The sequence below is a fragment of the Aethina tumida genome, chromosome 1 (assembly GCF_024364675.1).
Source record: "Aethina tumida isolate Nest 87 chromosome 1, icAetTumi1.1, whole genome shotgun sequence".
Lineage (NCBI taxonomy): Eukaryota > Metazoa > Arthropoda > Insecta > Coleoptera > Nitidulidae > Aethina > Aethina tumida.
Genome location: NC_065435.1, coordinates 36,737,666 through 36,763,324, shown reverse-complemented (window position 1 = coordinate 36,763,324; position 25,659 = coordinate 36,737,666).

Below are 25,659 nucleotides of genomic sequence, written 5' to 3'. Positions count from 1 at the left end.
AAATGGTGGGGTGCGTCGTAGTTACACAATTTCGACATCACCTCCTTGGGGGTGACCGAGTTCCAAGAAGTTTTCTGAGTTTTGGAGCTGGGAGACTTTGCAGGAGTAGGGGTGGCTAGTTGGGACAAAGATTTGGGATTAGCGTTAGGAGTAGGGGTACTATCAGAGTTTACCGATAGCATCCCTAGTTTAGACGACAAAGCTGTGTAAGCACTCTTTCACTCTCTGTATCTCACCTTCGCTTAGCTTTTCTTTTTTCCGGACCCTACACATAGTTTATTGGTTTAGTAACCGAGGTTACAAGCCAAATTAACAACTCTTCTCTTTCGATTATGGTAACTTTTATAACTAAATTCTGACAGAAGAAGGACGAACAACTCAAACAAAAATTGTTACTATCAACAATATTCCCTGGTTGCTACCTTGCCCACACCTTGAATAATTGACAAAAGTCGCTAACAATAAGAGACTTTTCTGTAGTTATCAATGGCAGAGGTAACGATCGTCATTTAACCAAGTTTCGGTAGCAACTGCGGAAAAGTGTTGGTAGTGACATTTTCGTTTTTATTTAGTGACCCTATTAAAGTTCCTATTAAAAGACAAGAACAGTGAAATAAGAAAAGGAAAAGGAGGCTCAAATCCAGGTTCTATTGGCAGAAAGGAAGGCGGTACCACATCCAACGACACAGCTAATTATTGTAAAGCCGGTTACATTAGAGTACATTAGAGTACCAATTAATTCTCTGTATCGTGTGAGGTCTTTGAATGGTTTTAAATTTCTGTTAAATTTTGAGTTGCAGTCATACAGTGTTTTAAATGGATTGCAATCCACCATTCTGAAATTCTCTAAGACATATTTTTTTTGTTTAAGTGTTACTCCTTTCTTACTTTGGTTAATTTCTATTCTAAAGAAAAACCTAGCAATCTTTGATCTTCAATTTCTCAGCTAATTCTCTTTTAATTTCATTACCAGTTAGTTTTTTGAGAGCTCTTTTGTACTCCTTAAATTTTTCAAAAACTTCTCTCTTTGACTTAAGGAAAAAACCTGGAACCACCTATTATAATCATCTATTGATGTAAGAAGATATCTTGATCCACCGCTGAATCTGACTCGCATTGGTCCGCAGATATCTGAATGAACAATATTCAGTAACTACTTACTTCTTCCTTCTCTGTCAGTAAAGGGTTTCCTTGCTTGCTTACCTCGTTGACATTGTCACACCACATGGGTAATTTATCATTATCCAATTTATTACCGTGTACCAGTCGCTTTCTGTACAAATCCTGTACGCCTTTGCAATGTAAGTACTGTAGTTGTCTATGCCACAGGAAATTAATAGTTAAATATTCTCTCTTTATTAATGAGGTTCTGTTAGAGCATTTGTCAACATTGGCAACGTCTAATGCGCAACCCCCTCCCCTTAGTTAGTTAGGGTGAATTAGCTTTAAGTTACTTACTTTTAAGTCAGCTCGAGAGCAACACACAACGTTCAGATGCTCTGAGCAATATAAACAGAAAAATCACAAACTTGGCAGTTTTACTGACTACAAAACATACAAAACATTGGTCCTTCGAGCAGAAACTATTACACATACAAAACATTGGTCCTTCGAGCCGGATTTACGTGTACAAGATTAGCAAGAAGCAAGGGCGAACGGAAAACACCTGTTCAACACACAGAAGAATACGTGGCGATAAGTTTCGTCGTACCGAAAACAGCAATTAGTGTTCAATTGGCAACGGTTCCAGTTGAAATAACCAGTGCAGGCAAGTCAAGTTTGGATTTGGCATCGATTCCAGAAGAATTGCAGCAAAAGGAAGTCTAATCAACAACCATAGCAACATCAAGGTCATTTCAAAAACATACCAGGGTTTCAAGTCAAAAGGCGCTGCATTGCACGTGTCCACAACCATTGGTTTCAAGTCGAAAGGCCTGCGTAACACGTGTCTACAACCACTTGAGTCTTTGTTTCCCATCTACTACCTGCATGCACATTTGCCAATTTAAAAAATTCTTTACATTTGAAAAACAAAATGATCACAATGTCTACTGAAAGCATTAAGAAATTACAATGTAAACGTCGTACAATCAAAGGCAATCTGACCAGGTTGCAAAATTACGTAAACTCTATAGACACCGCAATCATTAATGACGAATTAATAGCACAATTAAGAATTCGTTTGGAAAAACATTCGTGTATATTAGATGAATTTTCTTCCATTTGTACAGAAATATACTACCTCGAAGATAATGAGGATAGTTCTGAATTGGCGGAGTTTGAAGATTCATTCTATGACGTTACAACAAAAATTACTAGATTAATCAACGATTATACCATAAATAATCAAACACAATCAAATACGTCATCATCAGATACAGTCGCGAGCAATCCAATTACAGGTATAAAATTGCCTACAATAAATCTACCTTGTTTTAAGGGCCACTATGACGGTTGGCTAGAATTTCGCGATGCATTTAAGTCATTGATACATGCAAATCAATCTTTGTCCGACGTTCAAAAACTTTATTATTTGCGCTCGTGTCTTCAAGGGGATGCTGCTCGAGTCCATTGAAATTACTGCATATAATTATGATATTACTTGGCAATTGTTAGAAGATAGGTTCGAGGACAAGTCCCTAATAATTCATCATATTAAAGCCATTTTCGATCATCCAAATGTTACAAAGGAATCACATGTTCAATTGCGAGATCTCTGCGACTCTGTGACAAAAAACTTGCGTGCTCTAAAATCTTTGGGCGAGCCGACAGATACGTGGGATACTCTTATAATTTACATAATCGCAACCAAAATGGACGATATTACCCGACGCGAATGGGAGATCGTCAACAATAACTCACAAATTCCAAACATGGCGGATATGTATAAATTTCTAAAAGGGCGTTGTGAGCTTTTAGAGAAACTGGAACATGAAAGGTCTAAAAAGCCAAAGAACAAACCATTCAAATCAAGCGCATATGCCACTGTGTCTGTCAAGGTCAGTGGTTATTATTGTAAAAAGGATCATGCAATTTACAACTGTAATAAATTTAAAGGGCTCTCAATAAATGACCGTATCTCAGAAACTAAAAGGCTTAAGCTGTGTCTAAACTGTTTAGGACAGGGACACAACACAAAAACATGCCATTCATTTAGTTGTCGAAAATGTGGCAAAAGGCATAATACCTTACTACATATTGAGACACACTGAAGTGCCAGTTACCATTGTCAATCACTCGGTGGCAAATGAACAAAGGCAAGTCTACTTGTCAACAGTCTTAATTCATGTAACAGATGCACAAGGCAACAATCAAGTTCTACGTGCACTACTTGACAACGGGTCCCAAAGTTCATTTGTGACTGAAAGGGCTGTTAAAATGTTAAATTTAAATAAACACAAAACCCAATTTAAAATTTCTGGTGTTGGTCAAACTATATCGGAGATTCAATATCAAACAATACTCGACATTTCTTCTGTTCAAGGTTTATTCAAAACATGCGTTTCATGTTTAATTATGAATAAGATCACAGAACCCATACCTTCTACTACAATGCCAAAATATAACTTTACACTTCCAAGTCGTATTACTTTGGCAGATCCTACTTTCAATATATGCAATGATATCGACATCCTGTTGGGTGCCGACATATTTTGGAAGGTTCTACTGCCTGAGCGTGTTTCACTGGGAAAACATAATCCTATGCTGCAAAATACGTCCTTTGGGTGGATCGTTATAGGAGGTTGGAGTAAAGGGAATCAGAGGCATTCAGTCAATTGTTTAGTCGTAAACAAAACTGATGAAATCGTGAAGCGTTTTTGGGAAATAGAGGAAATAGGTGATTCGTATCAAATATTTAATGAACGGGAACAGTTTTGCGAGAATCATTTTAAAGATCATTATGAGCGCGACTCGTCTGGCAGATTCATTGTACGAATTCCGTTTAACGACAAAAAAGGTCAGCTAGGCGAATCAAGGCAAGGAGCATTAAATAGATTTCAGTCGCTAGAAAGAAAATTAGCGAAAAATAGCCATTTAAAACAAAGTTACGATTAATTCATGCAAGAATATATCGACCTAGGACACATGAAACAAGTCGAGGATGAAGGTGATGAGAAGATTGGTACTCAATATTATTTACCTCATCATGCGGTTTTAAAAGAATCAAGTTTGACAACAAAAATACGTGTTGTATTTGATGCGTCGGCCAAGACAAGTAGCGGTCTTTCGCTAAATGATGTTCAATGCAGCGGCCCGACCATACAAAATGAGTTGTTTTCCATACTATTGAGATTCCGAATTAAACAATATGTTCTCACAGGAGATATATCAAAAATGTATCGTCAAGTTCTGGTTCATTTTGATGAACGATGCATGCAAAGAATATTTTGGAGATTAAACAAAAATGAAGCAATACAAACCTATGAGCTGGCAACCGTAACTTACGGCACAGCATCAGCACCATTCTTAAGTGTTAGATGTTTGAAACAATTAGCTATGGATCACTCAACAGAGTTTCCCGAAATTAGCAGGATCATTGAGAATGATTTCTATGTACACGATGTGATTACGGGTGCTAATTCAAAGGCAGAGTTACTGCGCATTCAGCGAGAACTGTCAAACATCTTACAACGGGGCAAGTTCGAACTGCGTAAATGGTTGTGTAATGATTCAGAATTGTTATCTAAATTTCAAGTAAATAACAATTTAAATGTTGGATTAATTCATTTGGGACCAAATGACAATAATAAGACGCTTGGTATACTATGGAATGCTTGTAACGACATTATTCAATTTGAAACAAGTCAGCTTAAATATTCTCAACAATTTCCAACCAAACGTTTCATTTTGTCAACAATAGGTCAAATATTTGATCCTTTGGGATTGATTGCACCTGTCACAATTTTGGGAAAAATCCTTATTCAAAAATTGTGGTTACAAAAACTAGATTGGTATGATCCCATATCTGTTCATTTATCCAGTCTATGGTCAGAATTTGTAAATAATATTCAAAATTTGAATAACTTGAAGATTGATCGGTTTGTGTTGAAGCCAGAGTACGAGGAATGTGAGCTCCACGGTTTTGCAGACGCGTCTGAAGCGGCTTACGGTGCCTGTATTTACCTACGATGTAAGGTTAAAAATCAGTACTTTGTTCAAATGCTTTGTTCCAAATCAAAGGTTGCGCCAATTAAACAGGTATCATTGTCAAGGCTTGAATTATGCGCTGCAACATTACTCGCAAAATTAACAGACAAGGTACGACGATCAATCAGACTCAACATTCAAGCACAATTATTTTGGTCAGATTCCACGATTGTTCTTTGTTGGATACGAGGTTGTCCATCGCGTTGGAAAACCTTTGTTGCAAATCGCGTGGGTGTGATTCAGTCACTTACAAAACAAGAACAATGGAATCATGTAAGGTCTCAGTTAAATCCTGCAGATTTATTATCACGAGGTACGAATGCAGATGTTTTAAAAACCTCCACGTTTTGGTCAAATGGCCCACAGTGGCTCATTAAAGATAAGTCAGAATGGCCAGAATTTACGGAATCTGAACCGAATATAATTCCAGAGCAAAAAACTGTTTGTTTGCAAACAACCATTACAGACGAATCCATCTTCATACGATATTCGTCGATAACAAAATTAAAGCGCGTTGTTGCATACATGTTAAGATTTATTTCAAATTGTAAAGAAAAAAAACTATCTGGCCCTCTGAGCTGTACCGAATTAAAAAATTCTATGGTAGTTTTGCTACGTGTAATGCAACAAACTACATTTGTTACTGAGTATAATGATTTGGTAAATAAAAGGCCAATTAATAAAAAAAGCAGACTATTGTCTTTAAATCCGTTTATTGATAACGACAATTTAATACGTGTGGGTGGTCGATTAGTTAACGGTGATTATAATTTTAACAAAAAACATCCTGTCATCTTACCAAAGAGTCATGTTTTAACAGAATTGGTCCTCAGAAATGAGCATGTCAGACTGTTACATTGCGGACCTCAACAATTATTATATTCCGTACGGGATAATTATTGGCCAATCTCAGGTCGCACCGTATGTCGAGGAATAATTCGGAAATGTATTCGATGTTTTAAGGCTAAGCCAACGAATACGGAATATTTGATGGGTAATCTGCCTGAATGCCGCGTTAATCAGTTCAATCCTTTCACAAACGTTGGTTTGGATTACGCAGGACCATTTTTGTTGAAAGATAGAATAACAAGAGGTGCAAAAATCATAAAGGCTTATGTTTGTGTCTTCGTTTGCATGGCTTCAAAGGCTATCCATTTAGAATTATTAACTAATTTGAGCACAGAGGCATTTTTACAAATGTTAAAAAGGTTCATCGCTAGACGATGTTTGCCCTCCAACATATATTCCGACAATGCCACCACCTTTGTTGGTGCAGACTCCGCATTGAAAGAAGAATTTCTGTTTGTTGACACTAACGTAGATAATATTAATCAATTCTTGAATAAAGAAGGTATTACGTGGCATTTCATTCCTGTGCGATCACCTAATTTTGGAGGTATATGGGAAGCTGGTGTTAAAAGCTTTAAACATCACTTGAGGCGAATATTAGGCAATGATACGTTTGAAGAGTTTTATACGGTAATGTCACAGATTGAAGCAGTTTTCAACTCGCGTCCAATAAGTCCATTATCAACAAATCCAGATGATTTATCTCCGTTAACGCCGGGTCATTTTCTAATTGGCAAATGTTTAACTTCAATTCCTGAACCTGTCCTTTCCCACATTCCTGTCAACCGACTCAATAATTACCAACGACTGGATCAACTGAAACACGACTTTTGGCAACGTTGGCAAAAAGAGTACGTGTCCGAACTCCAAGCCAGGTTGAAATGGAAACAAGCGGGTCAACACATCCTCAAACCAGGACATCTTGTCATCATTAAGGACGACCAACTGCCCCCTCTACAGTGGCGTATGGGACGCATTCTTGAGTTACATCCTGGTGAAGATGGAGAAGTGCGTGTAGTGAGTGTAAAAAGCACAACCGGTGTGCTAAAACGAGCAATTTCGAAAGTGTGTGCGCTACCTTGTGATTGACTTTTCTATTATGACTCCTATTCTGATTTCCAATGTATTAATTATATTCTATTTGTCTATTGAAAATTGTATTTTCAAGGCGGGCGGCATGTTAGAGCATTTGTCAACATTGGCAACGTCTAATGCGCAACCCCCTCCCCTTAGTTAGTTAGGGTGAATTAGCTTTAAGTTACTTACTTTTAAGTCAGCTCGAGAGCAACACACAACGTTCAGATGCTCCGAGCAAAATAAACAGAAAAATCACAAACTTGGCAGTTTTACTAGTCCAGCACATACAAAACATTGGTCCTTCGAGCAGAAACTATTACACATACAAAACAGGTTCTTTCTCATTGAAAATGGTAATTAGAAGAAATACTTATGTACAGTAGTGCTAGAAATGAAACCGATCGTACCAAACTGTTATTTTTAGGGAATAATTTTGGCTAAATTCATTACTTATACTTACAGGAATTCCCAACTAAACACAGAATAACGCTCCATAAAACAACACATTGATTTGTTTTCAGAATAAATTATGATTTTTGTTTATTGGAACAAGGAGGCCTCTCCGGGCACCGATGCGAAGATCATGGCCTAAGAGTAATTAACCACAAAGGTTTAGGAAAATAGAAGAGAAAACTAAAGAGGTACGTAACAATCGCTACATGGTAAAGAAAAGATGTCCCAAAGAGACGCAGAGGTCTAGACAGCCAAGAGACAAGGTCTCTTGTATCTGTCGGATTCACAGGGTTGGATATCATGCAAGCATGCAATCTCCGGATTAGAGTGTTGAAAGATAGATCTCCGGAGATTGAGGGCATGCTATTTTCTCTGAGGCTATGAAATATGAAAAAATATGCAAGAAATCCGAAAAAAGTACAAGAAAAAATCACAATCTATCAAAAAGGCTGAGGACTAAGGCAGGTACTTTCATTTTATGGAAAGTTTTCCATAGTATGGGCATACGTTTCAACTCATCTAACATCTGAGAATTAAGCATGTTTATAGTAATTATAATATTAGAATGGTGCTGTAGTTGTTTTTGCTTATATATATATATATATATATATATATATATATATATATATATATATATATTAGAGAAATTCAGAATGGTAGATTGCAATCCAGTTAAAACACCGTATGACTACCACACAAAAGTTAACAGAGATTTAAAAATGTTCAAAGTCCCCACATGATACAGAGAATTAATTGGTACTCTAATGCAGCCGATCAAAACTGGGGCTTTACAATAATTAGCTGTGTCTTTCTGACAATCGAACCTGGATTTGAGCCGCTTTTTCAGTTTCTTATTTCACGGTTTTTGTCTCTTAATAGGAACTTCTTCTGAAATGGAACTGGCGATGTGCCGTGTGGTCCCAATAGGACTCTGAAGCACTCGAACTTCTTGCACGCTTGCTGTTTTCGCATTTCATGACCGGTAATTCAGTTATTAAATTGTTTATAGTACGGAAACCAAAACTTAATTCGGTTGTTTCTTGAATTGGAAACCAAGGTTACCAACCAAGTAAACAATTTTTTTTATTTGTCTGAATTTAGTAACTAACTAAATTCAGACAAAAGATGGACAGATTTCAGTAGTTGCTACCCAAACTTGGATAAATGACGATTGTTACCGCTGCCATTGGTAACGTCAGAAAAGTCTTTTATTGTTAGCAACTTTTGTCAATTGTTCAAAGTGTGGTTAGCAACCAGGGAATATTCGAAAGAGAAGAGTTGTTAATTTGGCTGGTAACATCGGTTACTAAATCAATAAACTATGTGTGGTGTCCGGAAAAGAGACAAGCTAAGTGAAAAACTCAATAAAACCCAAAAGTCTGCCGACCTTTCCAGAGGTACCCGATTTTCTTAGTGTTCAAATTTATGTATATTGAATTGTATTAAAGCATTGCATATTCTTCAGACAACAAAAGTATGTTTTGCTTTTGATTAATAAACATATCTCCTTCATTGCTGTTGGAACCTGAATATGTACAAAATGTAATTTGATTTCAAAACTGAACTTGAACAATTATTTGGTAACTTACAATTTCGTCGTTGAAAAGACGAAAACTACAAAAGAAATAAGTATTTACTTTTTACACGTGAGCCGTTTGTTTCATTTTTTAGCTTTCAATGCAAACACAAATTTAAGCAATATCGTTTTGTCATGAAAATATTTTTGTTTATATTCAAAAAATAATAATAATTTTTTCCAGATTGATGTTTTTAATGAACTCAGAAGTCAGATTTATCTAGTAATAGAGGTCCTTATGATATTCCTTCTACAGTATTGAATGAATTGTGGATTATCATTAACAAAGCCTCTAACCATGAAATTTAACTTGTTTTTAAAATGTGCTTTATTTCCTAATGCACAGAAAAATTCATTTATTATACGTACCTTAAAGAATGGAGATAGTTTACTTGTAACAAATTTAGGCCTGTATGAAAAATGTTTTGTATTCCATAATTGTCCAAAAAAATTCATTCCCAAAATTATTATGCCATAGTTCCAAAATATTATAAATGAGAGTCAACACGGATATTGCAAATGTAAATCTTCTGCGACCAACCTTCTTATTTATAACAATTCGACAGTTATTATTTACAGGTTGATGTTGTTTATACAGACTTTTAAAAGGCATTTGATAGAATCTGCCATGATTTATTGTTTGCTTAACTAACTGGGCTGGAGTTGTCAAGTAAGTTTTCCACTGTAGATAATCATAACGATTGTAATGTAAAGTGATTAGTTTTTTAAAAAAAATAAATCAACATTATTTTCGAAAGTTACACTTTACATAAAATATTTTAATGTAATATGTTTGAAATTTAGAAATGTGTAACAGATTAGGCGGTAGTTTATCTAGAAAAGTTGGTTTGGCTCAAACTAAAATAAATTTGCGTAAATGTAAACGAAAAACTGGTGAATATTCTGGTGCTGAAAGAGTTCAAACACAGAGGTTCAAGAATACAGATATTATTAAAAAGCACTGATTGCAGAACAATTTTTAAATGGGATGGACAGTAATTTAGCATATAAATTCCAGCTTAAAGTATGCGTTATTGTTGAAGAAGAAATTATGAGTAGAAATATTTAATCTTTCCATTTCTCTGTTAACATCTTCTATTACTGACTAGTAATTAATAAGTCAACTTAGTTGTCACGCCCTTCCAAATTCTGTCAATGTCAAAACTTTTCGGGTTATTCATCAAACTCTCTAATACCCTCAAAAATTATTTCTTTTTACAAATTGCAAATTTAAATAAAGCATCCTAAGAACTCCATTTACAATTCAACGCATATGGAGAGTTACTACCACGATTTTAACACATTTTTAAAGCAAGTATGGAACATATAAGTAAAACAAGTAATCGTGTAAGCGTTCCTTTTAATTATGTTGCCCTTGTTGCACTATAAAGTAGATATTTAGAAAAATACTAGTTAATAGGATCCCAGGCTCTGCGATGCTTTGTCGTATAAAATAACCAGAACGAAAATATTCCAACATTAGTTGACTAAATTGTCAGAGAGTTGTCAAAACGTGCGTACTCGTTAGGAACACTCAAGAAAACGTGGAGACACTAAAAATATATATGTAACAAACCAACAAAAAATGCTATTACTTATAAATTTCTACTGTAAAAAGATTGCAAATCTTTACGCAGAAAATTGTAGAATAGAAATCAATATTTCATGATTTGGTTTAAAAGTTGTGTTGACATTATTTGAACTTGTCATCCAAATATGAGGAATCTAGATAAATTTCGTCATAAAATTAGCAAATATGGAAACATTGGTATCTTAGTGTTGTGGGAGACTGATAACCCAACCAAAAGTGAAAGAGAAAAATTCAGTGCACCGTTGAAAATTATCGCTCACTAATTAAAGAATCAACCACGTTAATGGCAAGTTTTTGTCTGAAAATTTCGATTACGAGTCCTGAAAAATCACGGAAATCACGAACTTTCAAGTTTCAGTAGCAACGAAAGAAATTTGTTTATCAAATAAAAGAAAATAACATTTATGTTGCTAAGATTACATTTCCTTGTGACATGTGCCAGACGTTACAATATAAACAAAACGTCCAATGTCCAAATAAACCATATTCGAAATATGTAATTTAGAAAAAAGTTGTCTTCTTTCAAGTAAATTTGATTTCAGTAAGAAGAAATGCTAGTTGTGTCTATGTTGATGATAGCCTGTTATTCTCAATTGATGAATCAGAACTAAATTAATTTAAAAGAGAACTGAAAAACACATTTGAAATTAAAATAATGGAAACCCCAAGTAATTATTTGGGAATGCAAATAGAAAGTTTTAGTATTTATGTGGAACAAATTTTAAACAGATTTGAAAAGACTAATGCTAATCCTAATACTATTCCAGTCGACCCTCACATAACACAGCCTGTTCCGTCAAATTTTACTTGGCTACCACCGCAAATAATCTGCCTTAGAGACAATAAATCTGTTGCCAGTTTAGGAACATATAATACTTTCGTAAAAAGCACCTTTTTGTTTTGACCTTCATCGTCATGGTCTAACCTCACTTGTACTGAGCATTGCACAGATTATACTTTGTTGTCTGCGACTCTGATTTTATGTATGACAGGAGCCGTCATATTTTCAAGCATGTTCTTACTTACACTTGCCATGGGTCATTTTGGCTGGATGTTGCCTCAAACACAACAGCATATGATGAACTACTTGCTTTTTGTTGAACATTCTTGGTCCTGGATTTGCATTTGAGGACTTTTATGACCTTACTTATTACAAGTGTAGTGTAAGTTCATCGCCAACTTCGAAACCAATGTTTCTGAGCTTGTGAGCGGTACACATTAATTTACTCATATATTTCTCTACGTTTTAACGTGCAGTAAGTGAAGTATTACAGAGATCATGCAGCAGCCCATCACAGCGTGTCAACCAAGAGTTATCAAATACTTATGAAAACGTATCCTATACTTCTTTTGCAGTACTACTCTCTTGTATGTGCACGTAATGTATTTAGTCAACTAGTAAATTTATCCTAGTTTTTGCCTTTGTGACTCATTTTGTGTCCACAATGATACATGTGGGGAGGTTTATGCAGTCCACAACTTCTCTTGCTGTAGATGTGTTTTTACAGCAAATCGCCAGGTTACGTAATTATCTCGGCCGGTTAACTTTTCAATTAATGCCAATTGATTGTTTGCTGACAATTTAAGAACCCTTATTCCAGATGTTACGAGAAATCACCTTTCAATTGTCGTATTGACGTTTTAGGTTAACTTTATTACTTTTCTCAGTAAATAAGCCTTTCTGGGCTTAAAAGAATTTATGAAGAAAAATTTATATTTAAGAATTTAGTGTTAAAATTACAACTTAACTGTCCACAGGCGCACAATTCAAATTACAATTTTAACAGTTTATGTGTAGTTTCATTGCACTCCTAGCAGGTCATCGCATCAGTTATAATTGGCTTCCCAAGAGGAGATGAAACATTATTTGTTTTAAGTAGTGTCAAAATTTTTCATTCTTTATAATAGTGTAAGCTACATTGTGCTGTAAATTAGATTTTTTTAGAAGAATGCTTCAAGTAAACTAATTAGGGTTAACAAGACAGCATTAAGTTAACTAAGGAAAGCATATTATCATATTTTGTACGCTGGGTCAGCTCCTGGAGTAATATTTATACGATCCACATTCCGCACATTTTGGCAGATTGAAATAACCTCTTTCCGTAATTCGCCAAAGAGCATTATAGGATCGGATACAGAACAAAATAAAATTACACAAAGATCAGTTGTCAAGATTGTCAATGAGTTGTCAAAGAATACGAACCGTATTCCATATCAGTCTTCACAATTTTGCCAAACTAATTTAAGTGTTTCTTTTCTATGAAAACTTTTTTCTAAATGTTAGTGTATTTATCTTTTTGCTTTAATTCAATTCAATATACATAAATTTGAACACTGAACAATTTCTAACATTATCTCAGTCATCTAAATCTTATCAATATTAAAATTTGCCCTAATATATATTATTTATTTCCTTGAAAATTATTACTTTTTACCAGTGTGCGTTTATATTCGGATTCAAACTCAGATAAATCAAATGTATATGAAAAAATACATTCAAAATTTATAGTCAAATTATTTTATTATCATTAACCATTAGTGACAATAAAGTATGTATCTAAGGACATTTATATAATATTTAAAAAACAAAAGAAAACTTACTGCATTGTCCCGGATGTGAATCGGTACGGTCTCAGTCGGGGATCGTTGTGTCGGTACGGATATTCGAACCGGCACGACTTTGGGCGCCGTGTTTGAAGGATATAACTGTACATTTTATATATATATATATATATATATATATCAGTTACTAAATCAATAAACTATGTGTAATTTGAGGAGAAATGACAAACCAAGTGAAAAACTCAATAAAACCCAAAAGTCTGCCGGCGCTTCAAGAGGTACCCGAAAACTATGCCTTAGGAATAAAATATCTGCTGTCTGCTAAACTACAGACACCTTCGGTAAATCCTGGAAATACTTCTACTTCTAACACCAATCCTTTCTCCCAACTGGCCACCCCACACCTCCAAAACGCAAAAGTTTTCCACGAAGTGGGTCACGCCTATGAAGGTGATGTCGAAATCGTCTGATGATGACGCACCCCTGCGCTCACCGAAAGGACACGAAAGTACCGGAAGTCTTTATTTCCATTAAGGTCAAAAGCCAAAAGTGAATAATTGGAACAGTTTACCAGCATCTGGTTCAGTTTTTGATTCCAATCATTGTGCATCAGTAGTTATATTTTTAGTAACTGAAGATTGAAATCTGCCCCGAGTGAATTGGACTAATGATGAGTATAGTGTTTTCATGAGTACTGAGGTTTACTCATTAAACTATCACTTATCATTAGTTGATTGGGATTTACTTTTTAGCAATATGGATGTTAATGATTGTGAGCACAAATCTTATGAAATTTTATACAATATGTTCCATCTTGATCTACCTGTAAAAAATAATTAAGAACTATGTTTCTTAAGTTGTTCTATAAAGAGCTTATGACATTAACAATTTGTTATTCATTTGCAAATATTTGAATTTCGTTGTCATAAACAAATTTAAATATTTTTCATAAAATCAAGTAGCCCAAAAAGATTTCTTTATTTGGTTACCACCAAACTGTAACCAGTTCATACGGAAACATACCTCTCTTATACATAATTTGTTTTCAGAATAAATTCAGATTGAAATCTGAAAGTACGATGTAAAAGGCAAATGCTGGAAAGATTCTAGTGTCCCAAGAATTGGATTTAAATGTACGTATAATTTTCATCTGTATTCAAGATTTTTATAATTAATGATATATTTTATGCTAAAACATACACAATTAAATTATTTAATTTAAATAAAAAACAAATAAACTATTTCGACGATTCGTTGGACACCAGGAGTTAGTTACACATTGACAGACTGATTACTATCATATAAATGAAGATGAAATGAGCTACGACAAAGCCACACGATATCGGGAAATATTTTCTCCGAGGCTATGAAATATGAAAAAAAAAATCCAAGAAATCAGAAAAAAGTACAAGAAAAAATCCCAATAAAGAAGAAAACAAGGCTGAGGACTGGAATGTTCCTGCTGGAGTTCCACATATCTGTGTGTGTATAAAGCAGGTACTTTCATTTTGTTGAAATGTTTCCACAGTATGAACCTATGTTTCAACTCATCTAACATTTGAGAATTAAGCATGTTTATAATAATTATAATTTGATAATTGTGGCGAAGAAATTTTTCCTATTCTAATCTGTACTTTATGACGGTAAATGCGTTTCCTAAATAATTATGTTGTATATATTATAAATAATTATGTTATATATAGCTGTAAATCTTGCTACTGAATAATTGGAGTTTGAAATAATCGACAATGTGTCGAAACCATTTTATAACACCAAACTAAATTATCGCCTTAAGGGCGGCGTCTCCCTGTATTAAATTCCCTATACAAACGCCGCCGACGACTTGGAGCAAATCTCAAAAACTACGCAATCAATCTATTTGAAATTTTGGGTGCGGATTAACAAATGATTGATCTTTGACATGACATAGTTTTAAAGCCGTAATTTTATTTAATAACAAAGTGATTGATGATCAAACTAAGGTCATTTTCTACCATTTTTGTACAGCAAATAACTCAAAAAATAAAGAATATTTTGGTAAATGAAATATGTCATGTCAAAGTTTAGATATTTAACAAGACTGTACAGTAAAAATTTTCCGAGAAAAATAATTCGTTTTTTAGATTTGCTCCAAATTAGCAAATTAATAAAATTTCATACGTAAACCGAATAATCATAGAAATCTGTAAGTATAAGTGATTGCGGAGAAGGAAGGGGGGTATGTCATGTGTTCCACTCATTATTCATAGATGGCCTATTGACTGGACGTATTCAGGGAAATTTGTACATTTTTATACGTTATTATAGTAATAAAATTTAGAAACTCTTTGATTCATAATACTACTAATTTCAGAATTACAAATTAGCCACATGTAAGAAAGCCATGTGAGCCTGTATCATACAAGAAATTCAAAAATAATATATATTTTTTTAAAAAATATTGATAATTGATTATTCATCATTAATTAAATTTATGTGATGTAAAAATATATTATAATCTCATTATTTAAATAGTTATCAAATAATTTAAATAGTAAATTTTTAACCTGGAAATCTAAAATTAAAATTCTGCTTATTGTTCAATATAATATAATACAATACAATTTTCATTATCTGATAAATTAAAATCAAAACACTTTTTATATACAATATTGTTTGGTTTATAATTACAGTAAAGTAATGCGTAAACTTTGTAATTTGAATGAAATTTATAGGAATGGTACGTAGTGAAACAAATTATTTCAAAAATTAATGTTTTATTAAAATGTCACTTTTTTTTCTTTTCTTGCGCTTCTCTGATGTAGGGTGGATCTAAACATTTTAAATTTCGCCCTCTTCTATTTAAAATTATCTCTGGCCCCAGACAATTCAAAAAGAATCTTTCCAATTTTGGAAGCATTTTGTTAATCCAAAAGTCTTCATCTTTAGGAATTACTTCGACGTGAATTTTATTTTTTGGCCCTGAATATACAATAAAATAGCATCGTTTAGCTCCTATAATATTTAGTTGGCCTTGTATTTGATAGTAATATTCGTGATTTTTCCTAAGTGCTATTTTATTGTCTTTCATTGACAAATATGGTATTTGTTTTCTTATAATCCCCTCTTCTAACGAATATCCAGATTTGAAGGTCTTATAAGAACACTTGACCTCCACAATTTCGTCTTCAGAAATAATTCCTGAAAATATAAAAATTTAATTATAAAAATACACAATATAATTTATAAAAATTTGATACCATCAGGTGAAGCTCCTAAATATCCATGAAGAACGTCAACAAATAAACCGGCAGGCTTTACAATTTTATTGTAGTCTTCTTCAAATTTTTTTATTGCTACCGTTTCATTTATTTTCCCGTACTTTGTAGCTTCAGTAGAAAAATTATTTTTTCTTAAAATTTTTTTAACTATACTATCACAAGATGTCGATTCTTTTAATTTTATAACATCTCCAAAATTGGAAGCAGTAAGCCGGTGCATTCTTTCCGTTAAATAATTTGGATTGTTAAATTGGCCAATTGTTTTTTCGTTTATTTTAAACTGTTCTTTTTTAGTAATCTTTAAGAAAACTTGTTTAAAAATTATGTATATATACATAAAGCATACACCACCTTCAAACGTTCGCACAAATTTTGTACTGCTGAGTTGATATCACTATCTGAAACATATGTTTCCGCTATGTTAGGACCATAGTTAGAATCTCCTGAAAATTTGATCCTTTTTTTTACAGATTCCCTATCATAAGGATTTTTGCGCTTCCGCTCTTTTTCATTACCCTGAGCACTTATATATTTTTTTAGATTTTTACCTGGACTTTCATTAAAATATGATTTCCAAGGTTTTGTATGCCAATCTGAACCATAATTGTAAGAGAGGACGCTTAAATGAGCTCGTATTTGAAATGAATTTCTTTGAATCAAGTTCAATCTTTTTCCCATATTGAAACGAGCCATTATATTCATAAAAATTTCTGCTTTATTGTTGGTTTCTTTATCAAGAAGTAAATCAGCCTTCATTAATAATTGCTCAATAGCACCAAAAAGATGGTGATGCAGGCCAGAAGATATAAGTTGAGTTGTTCGGTCATTAGAAACGTCTCCAGTATTGGTGCACAAATACTGTTTGCAAGCACTGTGATTACCATAAACGTGATATATTGAATTTCTAATATCGGCTCTTAGATTTTCTGGATCCTGCGTATTTGCGTAAATTGCAGATTGAACTGATTTATTTAGTTCATTAATAGTATCGCTTTTTAACATCTTTCTGGCATCAACAGGGACCCCTTGAGAATCTTTTTTAATTTTGTAAAGGTTTTTACTGAAATTTTTTAATACATGGTTCATGCATTCAATTTTAACAACCTAAAAAGTATTGTGTAAATATTTGTAAAACTTATCTAACTATTATTTTATATTACAAGTTTACCTCGTGTCCATATGGTACCTTTTCTTTAATATTTTTAAAAACTGAGGAATCACCATCTGCAATAAATTTTAAGTATTTCAACCCATGCATTTCTATGCTGTTATTAAATCCCTCCACTATTATATCCTGTTCCATTGAAGATGATGAACCGGACCAATTTTTAATACAAATATGTGTTTTAGCAGCTTCATTATTGTTTTCGGCTCTAGCGCAAATACAACAGTATTTATTCCTTACACCTACGAATAATACTTTTCCTGTTGTTTTCCCTATTATATTATTTGTTACATATCCGAATATATTATAAACTTACAGCTCCAGAATTTGCATTATACGTATGTCCATAGCTTCGTTTAGACCATCCTCCATCTAAATATCCATCAGTTATATATGGAATGCCATGTGAATCTACATGTCCTTCCTTAATTGCAGCTTCACGTTCTAATTTTCCAGCTTCTTCCAAAGCAAGCCATAATGATTCTTTCCATACCTATAATATTTCATGTATAAAAACAATAAAAATTTCAGTAATGGTACTATAACACACCTGATCCAATTCATTTTGAATTTTATAATACAAATTTTTAGATAAACATGGAATATCCATTACTTTCAATAATTCCATTAAATGTGCGTAGGTGCTTCCTACTGAAAATGTTCCCCATACAGCTGCTCTGTTAATTTTGGACCTTGTTTTCGGATTTTCTGTTGAAACTGATACTTCTTTGTCACAAATGTTGCATTTTAAAATAAATGTGCTTCTTAACCCACATCGCACTTCTTTTAGATAAACTAATTGTCCACCAGTGCACCTCTTGTTGTGTTGTACTTGAATTTTAGTTGTTATATTTAGGAAGTATCTGATATCTACAATTCGATAACCTGTCAATGAATTGATTTCAGGAACAACTTCTATATCCAAAGGAAAATTTTCAATTCTAAAATAATACTAATTAAGTCGTCGCCGTCAGATATGGTTTCCAAAAAAGATGAATTTTGCCAATTTGAATAAAAACGTACCGTTCATTTTCTTCATTTATTTCTGAAAACGTTTTTCTTTCACTTTTGCATGGGGTTAAATTAGACTTAGTTCTAACAGAACGTAACGGGGTTGTTGTACCACATGGACTAAGAGCTTCTTCGTTTGGACGTGAATTGAAAATATTATCTAGTATCTCATTTAAAATATATCGGGAACATTGGGTAGATTCTTTATAATTCTCAACTCGTTCTAAAAGTTTATCCACAATATATGATCCTATTTTCTCTACTTCCCTTTTTCTTTGTACATTTACTTGAACTTTTGATTTTTTTCCACGTCTCTTAGTCCAAGAAGCAAATATACGCGTTTTCGGCACTTTCTAGAATTAATATTGCTTTTATTTTATTATTGTATACTATTATATATAAATACATTATAATATACAATGGTTCATGCTTCTTTGATTTTAAATTTCATAATTATGTGTCACTTGATATTCCAATTTTATAAAGTTAATTTAATTACATAAACTCGACCTTGGGGTGGTAATGCCATTCTGCAGCCGACTATATACTATATATGTAATAAAAATTTAAAACTATGATATTTATATTAAATTCACTAAATTCGATTTGAAATAAACATAATACATTCTTCAAATAAATCATTCTTTATTCATAATTTCACTGGGAGAAAAACCAACAACAAACAATGAACATGGAATATTGATGCAATCAATGAAAAACCAAGGACACAAAAATATGAAATAATATCAAAATTGTGACATATACAAGTAAAAATCAATTAATTGATGACATGAATTAACAAATATATATATACTAAACAATAATACAGCAATATAAATCAAAAATTGAATAAAAAACTTACCTTTAAGAGTTTACAATAAATTACACTTTGGCTCACGACTAAAATAAGACTAATTTGTTTCTTTGTTTGAAACTGTGACTGTTTCTTCAACCACCAAAACTGAACTAAAATTTCTGGCTCGTTTTAAATGTATACTGAATCGCACCCCTCTCATTGACCACTTAACTCAAGTACTACCCGAACAGAAAAATTCCATCCGTTTTGTTGATGTTATCACATTTCACTTAAATTTCGACACAAAAATACACGCAGGTCACATGCACTGGTTTGTATCACTCCTCACTCTAAGGGTGCGAAAGTAATTTTCGTGGCGCCAAGAGTATGTACTAAATGCAAATTTAGAGATAAGGTCACTATCCTACACAATCAAAATCGAAACAATAAGAATCGATTAAAGATTAACTTTGAGATCATTTTTTTAAATTAATAATAGATTGTAAATCGACATCCGTATTTGTATATCGTATTTATTATATTTGTTTATATGATAAAATGTGATTGGTTTAGAACTAACTATACGACACAAACCCCATTAGTAACTGTATACATTATTATATTTTTCATATATATTATTGTATCATATATTAATTTTATATAATTTTAATTAATAAAAATATATTAAGAATTCATTACTATTATAAATTTCATAATCTATTTACAAACAATAAATTCGTTATAAATATGAGATCTCGAGTGCGGTCCTGTCCCATGCAAAAAATTGTGCACACGAACGTTTTAAAACCGAATGTTTGTTAGATTTCGTGGCGGCACCACATTACGGGCTATGTTTTGTTTTGCGTCCTTTTCTGACCGAAAGTGCGATTCCTTGTCTAGTAAACGCCGCTGTTAAGTTAAACTAAGCAATTTTATTTGTAAAGTTAAGTTATATTTATTTATTTGTGAATCTCATTTATAGTCTTCCAGTGTAGGTTGAAATATAAGGATGAGATTGATTCGAAACATTTCTACCATCAACAATATTATATCAAATCGAAAAATCATCACGATATTCCTTTGCTCTGTCAGTTTGCTGACACTGTGGATTAAAACGAATAGAATTATAAGAAAAGATATAACTGAACCACAATTTGGTGAAATATTAATACAATATAAGAATCAAATCAAGTTTTGCTTGGGAGAAGACAACTTTGTTCTAAATTACATACTTGTGACATGTGTCATAAGGAAACGTAATCTTAGCAACATAAATGTTATTTTATTTTTTTACAAACAATTGGTTGCTATTGAAGCTTGAAATAAATGTCGACGAGAGATCTGCAACTGATTTGATTTCAGTGACTCTCAGGGCACGTAATATAAATATTCAGACAGGAAGTTGCTATTTTTGTAACTGTTTAAATATTTCACCTTTTTAAATCAACAGTAAATTCACGTAGGTGATTCTCTCAGCTTGAATAACTGAGCGACAGATTTCAACTATGCACTTTCTTTTTCACCATTGGTTATCACCCTCAAATGATATACTAATCTTTCCATATTTGATACTTTTATATCGCACATTATTTAGATTCTTCATGTCTGGATGACAAATTCAAATAATATCAACACAATTCATAAACCAAATCATAAAATAGTGATTACTATTTTATAATTTTCTGCGTAAATATTGATTTGCAATCTTAGTTCGGTTGAAACTTATAATTAATGGCTTTCAGTTCTGCTAAAATTTTCATCTACTTTGGTGCATATATATTTTTGGTGTCTCCATATTTTCTTGAGAGTATGCGTGATTTGACAACACACTGACAACATCGAGAACTAAAGATGGAATATTTTTGTTCTGCTTATTCGCTGATCATTTAATCGCGATACTGATCATAGAAGATCATTTTATACTACCACACATCGCGGAGCCTTGTATCCTATTAAGCAGTATTCTTCTAAAATATCTGTAATAATGATAATAATATCATAAATGAAAAAAAAGTTTATGCTCCTATAGACATTCAAGATAAAGTAAATTGTGTTTCACCTCTTGAAAGTTTATAAAGATTTTTTAGAAAAGTAATACTTAATAGGATCCCAGGTTCCTATAATCGCGATTATAAATCAGCAACTAAGGCCAAGTTGCCCAATTTGTCAGCTCTCAAGAAAACGTGGAGACACTTAAAATATATATGCACAAACGTAGATGAAAATTTCAGCAAAATTACATATGATAGAGCAATTAATTATAAATTTCATCTGAACAAAGATTGCAAATCAGAAAATTGTAAAGTAGAAATCACTTTTTCATGATTTTGTTAATAAAATGTGTTGACATTATTTGAAGTTGTCATCTAGAGATGAGGAATCTAATTAAAATTTGACATAAAATTAGCAAATTTGGAAAGATTGATATCTTAGTGTTGTTTGAGGGTAATAATCCAACCAAACGTGATAGAAAAAATTCAGTACCTAGTTGAAATTTGCCGCTCACTAATTCTTGCTTAAAGAATCAACTACGTGAATTATCTTTTGATTTAAATAGGTGAAATATTTAAACATTTACAATAATAACAACCTACTGTCTGAAGGTTTCGATTACGAGTCACTGAAATCAAATCAGTTGCAGATCTCTCGTTGATATTTATTTTGAATCAAAGAAATTCTGTCTGTGATTCTGCATATAATTAACATGTGAATAGAAATTGTTTTTGTTAACATTGTTAACTTTATACTTAAATGCCGATATATATTTTGTTGCTAAGAGAGGTGAGGGATGAAATTGAAAGGAAGATAACTAGCCTGATGTATACATAAATAAAATTTTTATTAATTAGTAATTACAAAAATAAACGGACATTTGGGAGTGAGTATTGGATTGAGTAGCGTTTTGCAGACTTTCATGTTTCAATAGAAACGAAGGAAGTTTGTTTGTCAAATAAAAGAAAATAACAATTATGTTGCTAAGATTACGTCACCTTATAGCATGTCACCCTGTCCAATTATAGGCAAGAGTTATGGTTAATTCAATTAATCCTAATTCGAAATATGTACTTTAGAAACACGTTGTCGTCTTTCAAGTAAATTTGAATTGATCTTGCATTGTATTAATATTACATCAAGTTGTGGTTCAGTTATATTTTTTGGTATAATTCTATTCGTTTGAATCCACAGTGTCAACAAATTGACAGAGCAAAGAAATATCGAGATGAGATGAGTTATACTAAATGGTAGAACTGTTTCGAATGAAATTCTTCCTTATATTTCAACCTACACTAAATGACTATAAATGTGATTCCCAAATATTCATATATAATATAACTTTTCAAATAAAACTACTTTGTTTACCTTTAAGTTATGTGGTTAATTTAATATAAGTTTGGTTGTTAATAAATGGATTCGACCCATTGTCGATTTTTTTAACCTTCAACTATTCAGTGGAGGTACTTAAAAGTTATATGCAACATATTTTTTTAGGAAACACATTTAGTGATTACAGTACAGATTAAAATTTAAGGAAGAATTACTTCGGCACTAATCTAAAATTATAATTGCTATAAACAAGCTTCATTCTCAGATGATAGATGAGTTGAAACCTAGATCCACACTATGGAAACATTTCCATAAAATGAAAGTCCTGCTATATACAGAGATAGATATGTGGAACTCCAACGGGAACATTTTAGACCTCAACCTTTTTGGTAGAATTTTTGAAGACGGTTTCTTGGTAATGCTGTTTTCTTCTTTATTGTGATTTTTTCTTGTACTTTTTTCGGATTTTTTGGATTTTTTTTCATATTTCATAGCCTCAGAGAAAATATTTCCCGATGTCGTCAGGTTTTGTCATGGCTCATTTCATCTTCATTTATATGATGGTAATCAGCCTTTCCATGTGACCGTAACTCCTCGTGCCCAACGAATCGTCAAAATACCTTAAAAAAGATATATAAAATTATTAAAGATTAATCATATTATATAATCCAACTTTATTTGTTTTTCATTTAAATTAAATAATTTAATTGTATGTGTTTTAACATAAAATATGTCATTAGTTATAAAAATCTTGAATGCAGATGAAAATTATACTTACATTTAAATCCAATTCTTGGGCCACTAGAATCTTTACATCATTTGCCTTTTGCATCGTACTTTAAGATTTCAATCTTAATTTATTCTGAAAACAAATTAATTAGGTATTAATGTGTTGTTTTAAGGAGCGTCATATACATGAAAGTACTTATTCTTTGTTTAGTTGGGAATTCCTGTAAGTAAATTAATGAATTTAGACAAAATTATTCCCTAAAAATAACAGTTTGATACGATCTGTTTCATTTCTAGCATTACTATACACAAGTATTTCTTCCGATTATCATTTCCAATGAGGCAGGGACTCATTAATAAAAGCGAGAATATTTAACTAATAATTTTGATTTGAAGCGTAGGAGCAACTTCAGAGATGTGGTTCGTATGAAATAAAAGTTTGAAATGATTAAAGTTTGGTGGTAAACAAGTAAAGAAAACTTTTTGGTCTACCTGATTTTATGAACAAAATTGAAATTAGTTTATGACAACGAAATTCAAATGTCTACAAATGAATAACGAATAGTTAATGTTATAAGCTCTTTAGAGAACAACTTAGGAAACTTAGTTTTTAATTATTTTACATGTAGATAAAGTAGGAACATAATGTATAAAATTTCAGAAGACACAATCAACCAATGATAATTGATAGTTTAAAGTGTAAACCTCAGTACTCATGCAAACACTATACTTACTCATCATTGGTCCAATTCACTCGAGGCAGGTTATGTTAGAATATCTAGACATCGTGTATAACGGTTGTGATGACAACGGAGAATAAAAACAACAGAAGAGCACAGGGGTGCGTTGTCAGGATTTCGAGACCACCTCCATAGGAGTATCCCACTTTGTGGAAGACTTCTGCGTTTTGGAGGTGTGGGTTGGCTGGTCGGGAGTACAGATTGGTGTTAGGGTTAGAAGTAGGAGTACTTCCAGGATTTACCGATGGTATCTGTAGTTTAGCAGACAGCTTACTGCATTACTTACTTTCATTCGTTTTAATTCACCCTCTAGTTCCGAGATTTTAATCTTAACATCTAGTTTTCGGGTACCTCTTGGCTTATCTTTTTCGCGGACACTACACATGGTTTATTGGTTTAGTAACCGAGGTTGCCAGCCAAATTAACAACTCTTCTCTTTTGTCTGAATATGGCAACTCTTATAACTAAATTCAAACAGAAGGACGAACTTTATGTCTAACTCCATTTGGGGGTCTGATATCGGTGTAGCTCTTTGCCGAATTTTGCTGTTGTTACTTACTTTTCAGAGAATATGCAAGAAATTGCAGTAATTTATTCAATCAATTAATTGAAATACAAAGGATGAATCAACAAAAAAGACAACTACTACTGTGCTCTTGAGCTGTTTCTCTCAAACTGACTCTCACTGTTTCTTGATCACCAAAGTTACCTCGGTCGCCTTCATTTGTCAATTGTTATTGTTTTTTAACTTACTTTATTCTATTTTATTGTTTATATTAACACCGCCTCTCAATAGAATAGAATGAAGGCAATCCGAATCATAATGACATTTCAATTATTTGTGATTGCTTTTCTTCCTCTAGGTAAGTCGCAAATAGACCTAGTATTGTTCTTTGCTAACGACTGCATCTCACAATTGATTACTTATTCCCACTCAGACCAGTCACTACGCCGTTTTGCTTCCGATATTGTGGACGGATCGTCACCAACAAATCGTTCTGCTGATAACACTAGTGATTCACCTTCGATAGATGATAGTGCCATATGCGCATCACATTCAGGTGCATAATTACCGTAACGTAGCGGTGCCTTTCTTACTCTCCCGCTCTTTCGTTGAGTTACCTCGCTGATACCCATGTTATCCAAATAAACGCCGTTACCAACACAAGCCAAATTAGTACTGTGGATTTCTCCAGTTTTATCAGTACGCGACTGTTCATCATCATTTGGTTGAACTGCTTTACCGTCACACGTACTCCCACTATCTGTAACCGCCTCTGAACCGATTATCTCTACTAACTTTGATCGATTTAATACCGATGATTCATTGAATGTTACATTTCGTCTAAAAATTAGCTTCTGTTGTTCAATATCCCAA